This window comes from Lolium rigidum, chromosome 7, assembly GCF_022539505.1.
Source record: "Lolium rigidum isolate FL_2022 chromosome 7, APGP_CSIRO_Lrig_0.1, whole genome shotgun sequence".
NCBI lineage: Eukaryota > Viridiplantae > Streptophyta > Magnoliopsida > Poales > Poaceae > Lolium > Lolium rigidum.
Window position 1 is genome coordinate 328,605,094 of NC_061514.1, and position 10,317 is coordinate 328,615,410.

A 10,317-nucleotide genomic window follows, 5' to 3' on the forward strand; every position below is an offset into this window, starting at 1 on the left:
GTGTTGGAGGGAATAAACCTACTAGATCTAGTTTTTAAATACTAAAAGAAGAAATTATCTTATAGATATATGTTGAAGGTAGTACGAGTTATAAAAAAAATGCTAACACCTATTTGTGTTTCATGTGAATTATATATTAGATAGTACTATCTACAAAACTATCGATTGCAAGAAAAAACGTCTAGGAGTTTTTTTTAGAACCATAGTTTTTTTTTTCAAAACCGAGTACAACAATGGCACACAGAGCACATAGCACCACCACATGCACTTTATAGGTTGTCAAGGTGTTATATGAAGTTTAATGCATAATGGCAGGGCTAGTTTGCAAAAATAATGACAACCGAGGTGTAACTTTAGTATATTAACGAAATAGGTAATCATTAATTCTTTTCTTAAACATTTTATCTATTATTGGAAGCCTTTAACCACAACGACTAGGTTGATAGGGTCAGCGACTAGGATGATAGGACTGTTGTTATCTGAACATTAATAACGACAAACCATCCAAATATTCACTTAACTATAAAGGAAACCATGAGGGAGAGTTACAATTGCGACAAACCTATCTAGCTTGTAACTAGGAGATACAAAACTATTCACGTGGAACAATGGCTACCCGAAGGTCGAACTATTCACGTGGAACAATAGCTACCCGAAGGTCGAACTATTCACATGGAACAATGGCTACCCGAAGGTTGCAGAGAATCGCCAACCGTGTGGCTAAGCGCAAGGCCGAGCAAGAATGGTACGTATTCTTGGTTTCATTTACGCACATTGAACATTCATGCACTCTGATCCCATGATACGCAATACTATATACAGTACTACTTCTAGTTCTTTGAAATAGAATGCACTATTTATGAAGAACTAGCACAGTAGCCCTCTCAAATGAGAGGGCATGTTGCCTTGACTGATCTAATATTTCATATTTTTGCAATCTAAAAAAATATCTATCCATAATCATCATAACATGCATCGCTAATGAACCCCACATGTGAGGGGAACATTTAATCATCTTGACGTATCATTTGCAAATACATGATATATATTGATGATGTGTATGGCTTGTCTATTATAATATTCGTCTGTCGAAAATCAGTTGTCGTTTTGTAGATAACTAGGATGTATCTGGATGTATTAAGGCTAGCCATAATGGTAGTATCTTAGCTAGTATCATGTATATTGGTCCCACAAAAATGCTGATGACAACTAATTAAGGAGGAGAGATGAGTTTAGAGTATCATATGTGGATACTGTATCATAGCGTATATCACGAGAAAAATTAATGCCAAACAAATCTTGTACATCAATTTGCAATTTTGCATTGAGATTCTAAATAGCAATACATATAGCATAACTATGATACTACTTCATGATACTACCCAATATAGGATAGTATCATACATAAATATCATATGCATGATACTACGATATGATACTTAGCACTATTGCCAGCCTAATAAGAACATCGGAACCTAGACAAATTCGTGTCACCTAATTTGGAAAGAAGGTAGTACTCCCTTTATTTACAATTACTCCACGTTGTGGGTTTGGTTAAAGTTAAACTCTGTAATTTTTGAATAAATATTTATAGAAAAATATCAACATCTACAATATGAAATATGTTGTATTTGAATCTTCATAAAGTATATTTTTATATTATACGTATTTGATATTATGAAAATAGATATTTTTCTTATATTGTTGTTCAAAATTCAAATATTAGAAAGTTCAACTTTAACTAAACCCAGAACGCAAAGTAAATAAAAACTGAGAAAGTGCATCACCAAACCGAATTAAAATTTTGAATGTGAGTTCGCCATAGACCTTACTAGTTAATGCCGTGCCTGCCGAAGTGCCAATAATTAACCTGTGTCCGGACCACGCTACAATAGCGTTGCTTGCACACGCACTCAACAAACGATGGACGCTTCAGAAGTTGTCAAAAAAAAAAAAAACGGCGGACGCAATATGTTTTTTTTTAGCAAACATTCATGCAATCTGATCTCATGTTATACAGTACTATTTTTTTTTTCAATATGGAAATGCATTATTGATCAAGAATACATAGTACGTAGCTTATGTGTTCTTTTGGATTTCATATGGACTCTCGCCAAAGATTGTGCTACTGCTAACAAGATCTCATACAATTGTGTGTTGTGTGTTGGACCTTATTTATTCTTTCAGGTCTGACTTGGCCGCTCTACCATCCGAGCTAGTGGAGGAGGTGGCAAAGCGCGTACTGGACAACGATGTAGCTGATCTGGTTTGCTTCCGCGTTACGTGCAAGCTCTTGAAGAATACCTTCATGCTAGAGCCCAGCCGACTAGGCGCATGCATCCACCACCGCTTCCATCCCCACCAGTGGATCATGCTCCCGGAGCAAAATGGTGACTATGCACGACGCATGTTCCTCAACACTGTTACGGCGAGGACCATCAGGGTCAATTTGCCGGTGCTCCACAACCACGCAGTAGTGGCTGGATCCGCGGCATCCCCAGAGGGGATGCTCGTTTTGCGTGACGAGGCCAGTCTCGTCATCCGCGTTCTGAACCCACTGACTGGCCACATCATCAACCTTCCGTCGGTGAAGACACTGCTGCGTGGCTGTCAGCGCAGGTTCCGGGAGGAGCACAAGGTGACGGCCGCGGGATTCACCGGTGACAACAACGTTGTGATCTACTTCGGAGAGATCAACCGAATGTCCGTTGCCAAGCCCGGTGACGCACGTTGGACGCCTGTCCGTGGCCTCCGGTCTCCTATTCGGGCAACCATCACGTTTCAGCGCCGGTTCTACTGCATCGACGACGAGAACCTTCTGGTGCTGGACATGGCGGGACGGTTGCCACGACTGGTGTCCGTCGTCGCCCTAGACAACACTCTTTACTGCGTCAACATGCTCGATAACTGTGGGAAGCTCATGGTGCAGTGCCGTCGCATGCAGTGGGATAGCAGGGTATCTTATTTCCAAGGCGTGATCCTTATGTACGAGGTGAATCTGGAAGAAGGGAAGCTGGTGCTGGTCAATGACCTGGCCGGCCAAGCCGTGTTTGCAGGTGACCTCGGCGCGGTGCTGCTGCCTAACGTCACGCACTGGCCCTGCGTCGAGCCCAACGCAGTCTACTTCAAGTTCGGCCTCTCACAAATGTTCGGTGTGCATCGCATGGGGAGACCGTATCCAGACTACCGTGACGTGGTGGGCACTCTTGCTGAGTACCTGGCTATGTATGTCACTCGCTAAACATCTTTTGAGAGCTAGCTTGGTTAGCTAGAGCATTCTGTATCGTTCAAGTTATGTTGTTCCCGTACTTTCATTTTGAGCTGTGCTTGTCGAAACAGTACCATGATGATGTCCATGGGATTAAGTTGAGTGCTATGCTTGAGTTAAGAAAAAAAATTGCAGTGTATTTGCCAGATTCTTTTAGTTCTTATCAATATAATTCTGTTTCATCAACTCGTTTGACTCATCTGTTTTGTCATTTTAATCACTCTATGTGATTACCAAAAAACCCCATACTCTTGAACTTGTAGCTATGTAATCAATCTATCAATCTTTACTATTTACTCCCTCTTCGCGACAGGTAAAGTTTTGTTTCAATACGACTTTCGACTACACCAGTATATTCATGGGCTGCTTATAGTCTTTTTGTAATTGTTCTATTCTTTTAAGTTTATCTTAGGGTCATTTTATTCGACCATTTGATTTGCCGTTTTTGGTTGTTTTTTATTGTACACTTTGATCTTTTGAACGAAAAATACCCTACCGTAACATATTAAAAGAAGGATAAATCACAAGATATTCTCTTGAACCTATAGATAGATAATCAATGAATTATATATACTAAAATAATTGTATTGCTGAAAAAAAGTTAAAACTCCAAATAATCTCACAAAATGTTATGAGAGTTCACACCCACTAGTAGTCCTCATATCTCCCTCCAGGGATAAGAAACAGTAAACGAAATATCATAGGACCGCCATTAATTTTGAGCCATTAATCAGTCAAATCTTTTTTCAAGGTTTCCTCTGAAACTATGAATTGGAGTCCTATCTTAAATATTATCACAAGTAAGAACCTTTTGTTGCTAGCACGTCCATACTTCTTAGTACACCAATAAGTTTAAGTTATTAGGGCTTTACCCCCTTCTCTTGCTTGGCTCAATCCTGAATTCCTAATAACAGGGTAGTATAATTTAACTATGTTCCCAGTCTACTTTAGCTCACTTCTGCTAGAATGAACATCATAGAGAATAATATATGCTTGATCACTATCATACATAATATATTCAATCTCTATGGCCGGAGATGCGCTGAAACTAATTATGCCATATTCACTTGGAGTTTTCATATTTCTATACATTTTCCTAAATCAACCGTGTCCTAAACCCAATGAAGTAGAAATTTTTACTAAATCCACTAAATCCAAAATTATCAAAATACTAAATCTTCTAGCAATGGATAGAATCTTTTAGATCAAACCGGAGGTCACCAGCGGCGACGAGGAGGCTGACGCGTCTGTGGAGGATAATCAGGTCTAAGGCGTGGGAGCATGACGGTAGCGCATGGGGTTGAACCTGAGTGAGGAGCGCAGAGGTGGACACAAGAGTGAGATGCGCGGGGTGGACGCAAGTACAGAGTGGGCTCAGGCGTGGGCTGGCCTGGGATTTCAGGTTATAGTGGGTCCCCACACACCAGTGGTGTGCGTCTGATGAGCCACACAACTAGTGACACAGACCGGTGTGAGAAATTGGCGTGTTGCATTAAGTTTCATGCAAGTGGTTTTGTAATAGTTGTTGCATGCGACTTTCTAGCACACACATGGTAATATCTGTGGTGTGTTCACTATGGTGGCGTTCCATCATTACTTGGTTGCTAATGAACAGTTTTCCACTACTGAAGTTATCAATATAATGGGGGCATCCAAATATTGGATTCCACTAGAAGTGGATCTAGTATAATTTAATGGAAGTTTATGTAATAATATAGAATTTAATATATTAATTATACGGACATTATGATCTGAATGGAATGGAGAGACTGATTTTTTTTGTTAATTATTAACTGTGATTAAGTTTCATGCGTCTGCAAGGTGTATCTAACACGACAAAACGTTGCGCTACACATTATTTGTGCCTCACACTAAGTTTTGCATGAGCTTTTACTACATTGAGTTTTATCGTCTATATGCCACTAAATAGGTCATGCGACTGATCGTATTTGCCGAGCAAAAAATAGTGCCGTGTGTTCGTTTTCTTTGACACAGTTATTTCTAGCGTCTTATAGGCGTCGTGCTAAGCACATCCATGGAATTGAGGGGTGTCGCTCAGAGTTCAAAACCGCCAAGTAATATCAACATTGTTTTAGTGACTATCATGATTGCAAAGGGGGTGGTAGCTAGATTTTACTGATAGAATAATAGGCATTCTGAACAAGCGAGTTTTCAAGTGTGGAGCTCCTGGTTATGACCAATATCCGCGGGGGTGGTAGGGGGGAGTGGAACTTTGATTTTACGTTCAGGTGGAAAATATCTCATATAGCCTATGTTGTTATGGCCATGTTGGATGGCAATCTTGCCTTCCATATTCCATATAACCTATAGAAACGAAGGAAACTTCTTCTACTATGGTAAATACTACTAAATAAAGAATGTAGTAGTGAAAATCAAGTAGAAGATGTGTCGGTGTTCATCATGAACATTACGATTAATCTCTTGGAGGAAAAATCCTACATGCTGCTTGTCTATTCTTGATTGACACTGATCAGGGTTACAAGGTCGCCGTAATGGCTATGGTGTTCTCTCTAGATTGTGTATCGTTCTCCCCGTCGATCCCTCCTGGCCCTTATAAAGGAGGCTAGGTCTCTGGACTCCGGGTGGGGTTACATGTTAGGGTTCCCTTGTATGGGCTAATTCTTGTGTCGCGTCCTAGGTTCATGGGCTTTAGCTCCTTTAGTAACTATCATCCCTTCTTGGGCTTCGTGGGCCTCTTGTTGGACCGCACCAGGTATGGTCATGGTGGGCACCTGGTAGAGTATGCCCACATCAGCTACATCCCAAAGTCAGAATAAGGTCCTTCACGCCCTATTCTCACTCTGGTTGTGTGTCTAGCGTTGTGGGAGGACGCGTGGAGTCATGTGTTCGGAGAATCCCCTGGGATCCAGTCGGTTTTTGTATTCGTTTGCGTGGTTTATGTTAGTCTCTTCCGATCTTCGGTTTCCATCATTGGTGATGATTGCTGCTCTAGTGCGCTAGTCCATTCGGGCCTTAGCACAACGACTTCTCGTGTATCTACTATAACAAGCTCTACTACGACAAGGTTTGCCCGATGATGGCGTGTATTTCACACGTTCGTTGGGCAACCCCAAGAGGAAGGTATGATGAGCACAGCAGCAAGTTTTCCCTCAGAAAGAAACCAAGGTTTATCGAACCAGGAGGAGCCAAGAAGCACGTTGAAGGTTGATGGCGGCGGGATGTAGTGCGGCGCAAAACCGTAGATTCCGGCGCCAACGTGGAACCCGCACAACACAACCAAAGTACTTTGCCCCAACGAAACAGGTGAGGTTGTCAATCTCACCGGCTTGCTCGTAACAAAGGATTAACCGTATTGTGTGGAAGATGATTGTTTGCAGAGAAAACAGTAAAAACAAGTATTGCAAGTAGATTGTATTTCAAGAAAGAGAATTGGACCGGGGTCCACAGTTCACTAGAGGTGTCTCTCCCATAAGACGAACAGCATGTTGGGTGAACAAATTACAGCTTGGGCAATTGACAAATAAAGAGAGCATGACAATGCACATACATATCATGATGAGTATAGTGAGATTTAATTGGGCATTACGACAAAGTACATAGACCGCCATCCAACCGCATCTATGCCTAAAAAGTCCACCTTCGAGGTTATCATCCGAACCCCTCCAGTATTAAGTTGCAAGCAACAGACAATTGCATTAAGTATGGTGCGTAATGTAATCAACAACTATATCCTTAGACATAGCATCAATGTTTTATCCCTAGTGGCAACAAGCACAACACAACCTTAGAACTTTCTCGTCATCGTCCCGGTGTCAATGCAGGCATGAACCCACTATCGAGCATAAGTACTCCCTCTTGGAGTTAAAAGTAAAAACTTGGCCAGAGCCTCTACTAGAAACGGAGAGCATGCAAGATCATAAATAACACATAAGTATAACTTTGATAATCAACATAACAAGTATTCTCTATTCATCGGATCCCAACAAACGCAACATATAGAATTACATATAGATGATCTTGATCATGATAGGCAGCTCACAAGATCCGACAATGATAGCACAATGGGGAGAAGACAACCATCTAGCTACTGCTATGGACCCATAGTCCAGGGGTAGACTACTCACTCATCACTCCGGAGGCGACCATGGCGGTGTAGAGTCCTCCGGGAGATGATTCCCCTCTCCGGCAGGGTGCCGGAGGCGATCTCCAGGATCCCCCGAGATGGGATCGGCGGCGACGGCGTCTCGGCAATGTTTTCCGTATCGTGGCTCTCGGTACTCGGAAGTTTCGTCACGGAGGCTTTAAGTAGGCGGAAGGGCAAGTCGAGAGGGGGCACAGGGGCCCCGGATGACGGGCGGCGCGGCCAAGGGGGGCCGCGCCGCCCTAGGGTTTGGCTCCCCTGTGGCCCCACTTCCTTTCGTCTTCGGACTTCCGGAAGCTTCGTGAGAAAATAGGCCTCTCGGGCTTTTATTTCGTCCAATTCCGAGAATATTTCTTTACTAGGATTTCTGAAACCAAAAACAGCGAAAACAAAGAATCGGCACTTCGGCATCTTGTTAATAGGTTAGTTCCGTAAAATGCACGAATATGACATAAAGTGTGCATAAAACATGTAGATAACATCAATAATGTGGCATGGAACACAAGAAATTATCGATACGTTGGAGACGTATCAGCATCCCCAAGCTTAGTTCTGCTCGTCCCGAGCAGGTAAAACGATAACAAAGATAATTTCTGAAGTGACATGCCATCATAACCTTGATCATACTATTTGTAAACTTATGTAATGAATGCAGCGATCAAAACAATGGTAATGGCATGAGTAAACAAGTGAATCATAAAGCAAAGACTTTTCATGAATAGTACTTCAAGACAAGCATCAATAAGTCTTGCATAAGAGTTAACTCATAAAGCAATAAATCAAAGTAAAGGTATTGAAGCAACACAAAGGAAGATTAAGTTTCAGCGGTTGCTTTCAACTTGTAACATGTATATCTCATGGATAATTGTCAACATAGAGTAATATAACAAGTGCAATATGCAAGTATGTAGGAATCAATGCACAGTTCACACAAGTGTTTGCTTCTTGAGGTGGAGAGAGATAGGTGAACTGACTCAACATAAAAGTAAAAAGAATGGTCCTTCAAAGAGGAAAGCATCGATTGCTATATTTGTGCTAGAGCTTTTATTTTGAAAACATGAAACAATTTTGTCAACGGTAGTAATAAAGCATATGCATCATGTAAATTATATCTTATAAGTTGCAAGGCTCATGCATAGTGTACTAATAGTGCCCGCACCTTGTCCTAATTAGCTTGGACTACCTGGATTATCACCGCAATACATATGCTTTAACCAAGTTTCACAAAGGGGTACCTCTATGCCGCCTGTACAAAGGTCTAAGGAGAAAGCTCGCATTTGGATTTCTCGCTTTTGATTATTCTCAACTTAGACATCCATACCGGGACAACATAGACAACAGATAATGGACTCCTCTTTTAATGCTTTAAGCATTTGACAACAATTAATTCTTTTCTCATTAGAGATTTGAGGATATTTGTCCAAAACTGAAACTTCCACCATGAATCATGGCTTTAGTTAGCGGCCCAATGTTCTTCTCTCACAATATGCATGCTCAAACCATTCAACTCAGTGTAGATCGCCCTTACTTCGGACAAGACGAACATGCATAGCAACTCACATGAAATTCAACAATGAGTTGATGGCGTTCCCAAGTAAACATGGTTATCGCACAACAAGCAACTTAATAAGAGATAAAGTGCATAATTACATATTCAATACTACAATAGTTTTTAAGGCTATTTGTCCCATGAGCTATATATTGCAAAGGTGAATGATGGAATTTTAAAGGTAGCACTCAAGCAATTTACTTTGGAATGGCGGGAAAATACCATGTAGTATAGGTAGGTATGGTGGACACAAATGGCATAGTGGTTGGCTCAAGTATTTTGGATGCATGAGAAGTATTCCCTCTCGATACAAGGTTTAGGCTAGCAAGGTTATTTGAAACAAACACAAGGATGAACCGGTGCAGCAAAACTCACATAAAAGACATATTGAAAGCATTATAAGACTCTACACCGTCTTCCTTGTTGTTCAAAACTCAATACTAGAAATTATCTAGACTTTAGGGAAACCAAATATGCAAACCAAATTTTAGCATGCTCTATGTATTTCTTCATTAATGGGTGCAAAGCATATGATGCAAGAGCTTAAACATGAGCACAACAATTGCCAAGTATCACATTACCCAAGACATTTATAGCAATTACTACATGTATCATTTTCCAATTCCAACCATATAACAATTTAACGAAGGAGAAACTTCGCCATGAATACTATGAGTAGAAACCAAGGACATATTTGTCCATATGCTACGAGAGGAGCGTGTATCTCTCCCATAAAGTGAATGCTAGGATCCATTTTATTCAAACAAAACAAAAAACAAAAACAAACCGACGCTCCAAGAAAAAGCACATAAGATGTGGCCGAATAAAAATATAGTTTCAGGGGAGGAACCTGATAATTTGTCGATGAAGAAGGGGATGCCTTGGGCATCCCCAAGCTTAGACGCTTGAGTCTTCTTGATATATGCAGGGGTGAACCACCGGGTGCATCCCCAAGCTTAGAGCTTTTACTCTTCTTGATCATGTTGCATCATACTCCTCTCTTGATCCTTGAAAACTTCCTCCACACCAAACTCGAAACAACTCATTAGAGGGTTAGTGCACAATATAAATTGACATATTCAGAGGTGACACAATCATTCTTAACACTTCTGGACATTGCATAATGCTACTGGACATTAATGGATCAAAGAAATTCATCCAACATAGCGAAAGAGGCAATGCGAAATAAAAGGCAGAATCTGTCAAAACAGAACAGTTCGTATTGACGAATTTTAAAATGGCACCAGACTTGCTCAAATGAAAATGCTCAAATTGAATGAAAGTTGCGTACATATCTGAGGATCATGCACGTAAATTGGCATAATTTTCTGAGCTTCCTGCAGGGCAGTGGGCTCAGATTCGTGACAGCAAAGAAAT